Raw genomic sequence first — 6,000 nt, 5'->3', positions numbered from 1 at the left:
TTGGTCATCATTACCATATTGCTGTTTCTCTGTAAATTGTTTTCCTGGTTCTGTTCTCTTTACTTTGCATCAGTCCATGCAAGTCTTCTCAAGTTTCTCTGAAACCATCCCCTGCATCATTTCTTACAATATAATAGTATCATTCATATGCCATAACTTATTCAGTCATTCTACAGTTGATGGGCATCACCCTCAGTTTCCAATTTTTTGCCAACACAAAAAGATATTTTTTGTAAAAATATTTTTGTACATTTAGATCCTTTCTCTCTTTCTGTGATCTCTTTGGGGCATAGACCTAGTAGTACAGTACGGACAAAGGGTATACACATTTTGGGGGACAAGTTCCAAACTGCTGTTCAGAATGACCAGACTAATTCACAGTTCCACTGACAGTACAAAAAAAACAAAACGGTACCTGTTTTCCCATAACCACTACAGCATTTGTCATTTTTCTTTTTTGTTATTTTTGCCAACATAATGGGTGTGTGTGTGTGTGTGTGTGTGTGTGTGTGTGTGTGTGTGTTTGGTAGAATTTCAGAATTGCTGCTTTAATTTGCATTTCTCTAATTTTTAGTGGGAGGTGGCTAAGTGGATAGAGCTCTAGGCCTGGCATCAAGAAGACCTGAGTTCAAATTCAGCCTCAGACTCTATCTGGCCTTAGACACTTATTACCTGTATGACCCTGGACAAGTCACTTAACCTCTGTTTGTCTTAATTCACTGGAGAAGGAAATGGCAGTATCTTTGCCAAGAAAACCCCATGTTGCGCTATGGTCCACAGAATCACAAAGAGTCAGACATGACTGAAGAACAGCCGTTATTACTGATCTGGAGCATATGACTATAGATAGTTTGGATTTCTTCCTCTAAAAACTACCTGCTCATTTTCTTTTTTGTTGTTGTTCAGTCATACCCAACTCTTTGTGATCCCATCTGGGGTTTTCTTGCCAAGGATACTGAAGGGTTTGGCATTTTTTTCTCCAGTTCATTTTGCAGATGAGAAAACTAAGACCAATTGTTAAGTGACTTGCCCAGGGTCACACAGCTATTATGTGTTTAAGGCCAGATTTGAAACCAAAAAGATGATTCTTCCCAACTCCAGGCCCAATACTCTATCCACCTAGCTGCCCCTCATACCCTTTGATCATTTATCAATTGGTAAATAACTCTTATTCTTATGTATTTGAATCAGTTTCCCATATGTCTCAGAAATGACTTTTTTTTCGGAGAAACTTGTTCCAATTTTTTCCCCCAATCTCTTTTTAATTTTAGCTGCTTTGGTTTTACTTTGCAAAAATCTTTTTACTTTTATCTAATCTATGTGACATTCTCTATCTCTTATTGATCAAGAACAATCTTCCACTATCCAAAGATCTAAAGGGTAATTTTTTCCTTGCTCCTCTAATTTATTTATAAAGTCACCCTTACCCTCTAAGTCATAGATCCATTTGGAGCTTATCTTAGTATATGGTATATGCTGTTGAATTATAGCTGGTTTCTGCCAAACTGTTTTCCTGTTTTCCCAACAGTTTTTATAGAAAGTTCTTGCCCCAATAGGTGAGATTTTTGAATTTATCAAACACTAGGTTTCTGTGCTCATTTCTTTTGTATATTGTGTACCTAATCAAGTTCTAAATTGTTTTCATACAGTTTGTAGTATGATTTGAGATCTGGCATTACTGTGTTCTCTTACTTTCCACTTTATTCCTATTAAATGTGTTGAGATTCTTGACCCTTTGTTTCTTCAGATGGATTTCATTATTATTTTTTCCAACTCCATAATAAAGTAATCCTTTGGTATAATACTGAATAAGTAAATTAATTTAGGTAGCATAGTTATTTTCCATTATATTGACTTTGTCTACTCATGAACAATTAATACATCTCCAATTATTTGGATCTGTTTTTATGTAAAAAGTGTTTCATAATTGTATCTATATAGTTTGTGTGTAGGTGTCTTGGCAGGTAGTTTCCATTTCAATAGGCACAGAACTGAGAAATTGTTTATGAAGTGAGAAAAACAAGAATGTAATGGGATTTATTATTGCAATGAAAGAAAAGACCAATATGAAGAATTCAAAGAAATATGGGAAGGTATATATGAATTGATGCACAGTAAAATAAGAAGAATTAGGAAAATAATAATATAACTGATGACTACAATAGGGTAAACAAAGCAAAACTGAATGATATGGTGTCATGATAATCAAGAAGACTTAAGAAAATGCAATTAAGAAAATTTTTCATTGCAGAGGTAGGGCATATAGTGTGGAATTTTTAGCCTACCATCAGATCCTGAATGGGTTGGTAGGTTTGATTGCCCCTCTTTTTTTCTTTTTAAAATCATAGTTACTAGGGGAGGCTTGCTGGAAAAAGAAAGGCAGAAAGAAATGTACTTGGAAATTAATGTGATGTCAACATGATTAACATGCAAATATGTTTAACATGTTTGTACATGTATAACCTATATCAGATTGCTTGCTCTCTTGGAGAGGAGGGATGGGAAGAAGGGAGAGGGAGAAAAATTTGGAACTCAAAATTTTACAAGAACAAATGTTGAAAACTATCTTGACTTGTAATTGGAAAAAATACTATTAAGAAAAAAAGGAAATCAATGTGGTGTAAAAACAGAAGATACCAATGTGAAAGAATAATTAGATGAAAACCATTTATTAAGTGTCTACAATGTGCCAGAGACTGAGAATAAACACACAAAACTGTGACAGTCTCTGCCCTCAAGGCACTAAGAGTCTATGTAGATAGATACTATCTATCTCTAATAGATCATCTATAATATCTACCTCTAATAGAAACAATACACATGGAAGCACATATGGACATAGGGAGGCAGTTTGAGGTGGTGTCATAAAGAGAGAAGTCATAATGCAAAGGATTGTCACACCCTTTTTAGTAGTAATAATATCATTAGTGATTGCTGTCTCCAAAGAAAGAGGTGGGAAGGGTGTGGAAGGATGGAGGAAGGAAAGAAGAGCTTGTAAAGCAGATGGCAAGATGACTGAGATGATATTTAGATAAGCATTGATTAAATGTTCACAATCGTTTTGTGATGGATGGGTTTGAAGCATGGTCTGAGGCTCCCTAAGTATAGTGTGTTAAGTACCAAGATCCAAAACTGAGTGATCCAAAGCTCCAGGAGAGTATATGGAGAAGGTGGCCAGGTCCAGTCTGACCCTCAGGAAGCTGGGTCTGTCCTGGGGGTATCTAGAGGGACTGTAATTGACTCCATGGCAAACTCAGAAAGTGGGCTTTGCCCACTCTCAGAAAGTGTTAGAGTAAGGAAGTGACATCCCTAAGACTTTAAATAAATCTTATTATAAGTGTTTAGATTAAGAAACAATGGCAATTGATAACATAAAGAGAGCCAAGAAAATAATGTATACAGTGACCACAGTACTGTAAACGGAAAGGATGGAATAAGAAAAAGTTCGAAAGTGAAATATTACAAAATTACAGGAAAAGAAAGGTGGAGAGAAGAGATATGAGAAGACACTGCCATCCCTTTGCAGAGGTGGGAGGTGCCCAAGTATGCATGGTGTATACATTGCACATTATTTTTAGACTTTTTCGATGTATTTATCAGTTATGCTGATTTTTTTCTAATTTTTTATCTTAAAAAATATTCTTTGTTATACGGGGCTCTCTGGAAGGGGTAGGGATACAGGGGGAAATTACAGTGATGTAAAAAAAGGCATCAATTAATGCTTATTTTTAAAATGAGAAAAGAAGAACGTTTGGTTTAGCGCTGGAAGGAGCCTTGGAGATCACCTTAGTCCAATCCTTTGCTTTTTACCGGCAAACGAGGTGCGTCTGTACAGCGTCACACAGGCAGCGACAGAATCAGAATTTGAACACAGGTCTTCTGATTCAAATCTAGTTTGAGCTCTGGTTAGCTTGAAAAGAAGAGGGCCGGGGAATAGAGCAGTTGCCCTCTGGGGGAGCTGAGGCTTCCCTTTTGGAACCAAAACCCTCCTAATATTTCATTTCCTTTTCCCTTTAAAAGAAAGGAGTGCCTACAACCAAGAAGACCTAGCAGCTAGGGAAGAAAAAGCAGAGGAGCTGTTAGCTGGAACCTATCCCGGGGGCCTGAAGAGGATAATAGCACAAGAGGATGATGGTCTTTGTAGTTCTGGGCCTTTGGAGCGCAGAAGCCGCTCCACCCACTGCAGCTGCTTCTGCGGAGGCGGGTGGTCCCGAGATCTCCGAGCGGCAGAGCAAACGGAAACAAAACGTCAAGAGGCGTGAACAGAACTGACGGCGTCACGTAAGGGTTGTCTGCAAGACCGAAAGCAATGTGGTGACCCAGTGGCCTAATGGATAAGGCATCAGCCTCCGGAGCTGGGGATTGTGGGTTCGAGTCCCATCTGGGTCGCACTCTCACTTTTGGGTCTGGGTCACCCAGCGTATAAAATATCATTTAGTTTAGGAGTTCTTAAAATGTTATCAACAATCTTAGTAAAGCCTAGGAGATATCGTAAATCCAAATTTGTAAAATCTTTAATAAAGCAATTTGCTTTTGTACTTCTTCCTATGGTTACCTGTATAGAGAGTAAAATCCAGCTTCTGACTCTTAAGAAAAAAATATTTGAGGCCAAGACTCAGAAAATTGAATTTTGCATAATGCAATTTTTTTTAAAAAAGATGGGCTCTGAAGCTGATCATTTTAAGGGGCTCCAATCTTCTCTGGTTCTGACTCTCAGAAAAGAGATATTTGGGGCCAAAATTCAGAAAACTGAAATTTGTCTAATGTTTAGTTTTTGGTTTTTTAAGGTTTTTTTCCTTAAAGATGGGATCTGTAAGGTGATCCCATCTTCTCTGGTGAACTTTCAATCTTAGCTGTTTAATTAGACACACCTTCCCAGCTTTCTGGTAACTTACTTTCCCAATTTCTCCTCCAGGGGAGGTTCCACAGGAAGGGATTAGGGTGTTCAGAGGCTTTCTTCCCTGCAATATTAAACTGTTTTAAGGAGAATTGTACCACTGTGAAAATAGAAATGCAGCCAGTAAAAGATTTCTCTCTGGTGGACAAAATTGATTTCTGCCCTCTGATTGGGATCAGTGACATAGTACTCACAGTTTTGAAGATATACTCGTTTGGACTATCAAATGATTCCCCCATACACCCATAATAGTATTGCTCTACCCTCCCCCCCCCCCATTACATGTAAAGATAGGTTTTTTTAATTAATTAATTATTTTTTAGTTTTCAACATTCATTTCCACAAGATTTTGAGTTCCAAATTTTCTCCCCATCTCTCCCCTCCCCCCACTTCAAGACAGAATGCATTAATTATTTCTTTCCCCAATCTGCCCTCCCTTCTATCACCTATCACCATCTCCCCCCCTTCTCATATCTCCTTCCCTTCTATTTTCATGTAGGGCAAGACAGATATCTATAACTCATTGACTGTATATTAAAGATAGTTTTTAACATTTGCTTTTATGAGATTTTGAGCTCCATTTTTTTCCTCCCTCCCCTTCCCCTTCCCTCCTTTTTCCCCTTCCCAAGACAGTAAAGCAATATGATATAGGTTATACATGTATAACCATATTCACCATATTTCCACATTACTCATGTTGTGAAAGAAGAATCAAAATAAAAGGGAAAAACCATGGGAAAGGAAAACAAAAACAAAGTGAAAATAGTATGTTTCAATTTGCATTCAGACTGCATAGTTCTTTCCATGGATGTGGATTGCATTTTCCATCATTCCTCTTTTGGGATTGTCTTGGATCATTATATTGTTGAAAGGAGCTAAATCTAAGTTGATCACTGCACAATGTAGCTGTTACTGTGTACAATGTTCTCCTGATCCTGCCCATTTCACTCAGCATCAGTTCATGAAAGTCTTTCTAGGTTTTTCTGAAATCATCCTGATCATCGTTTCTTATAGTACAATAGTATTCCATTACATTCATATACCACAACTTGTTCAGCCATTCCCCAATTGATGGGCATCCCCTCAATTTCCAGTTCTTTGCC

General features: G+C 37.6%; 1 non-coding gene across 1 annotated transcript; it reads left to right on the top strand.

Annotated features, from left to right (window-relative positions):
* The first annotated feature begins 4,316 nt into the window (after window positions 1-4,316).
* TRNAR-CCG (transfer RNA arginine (anticodon CCG)) lies at window positions 4,317-4,389 on the top strand. The gene has a single exon. It is a non-coding gene; the product is annotated as a tRNA-Arg (tRNA).
* The last annotated feature ends 1,611 nt before the right edge of the window (window positions 4,390-6,000 follow it).

Source organism: Notamacropus eugenii, chromosome 2 (genome assembly GCF_028372415.1).
Source record: "Notamacropus eugenii isolate mMacEug1 chromosome 2, mMacEug1.pri_v2, whole genome shotgun sequence".
NCBI lineage: Eukaryota > Metazoa > Chordata > Mammalia > Diprotodontia > Macropodidae > Notamacropus > Notamacropus eugenii.
The sequence above is the reverse complement of the archived record's forward strand: the minus strand, read 5'-3'. Positions and strand labels throughout refer to the sequence as shown.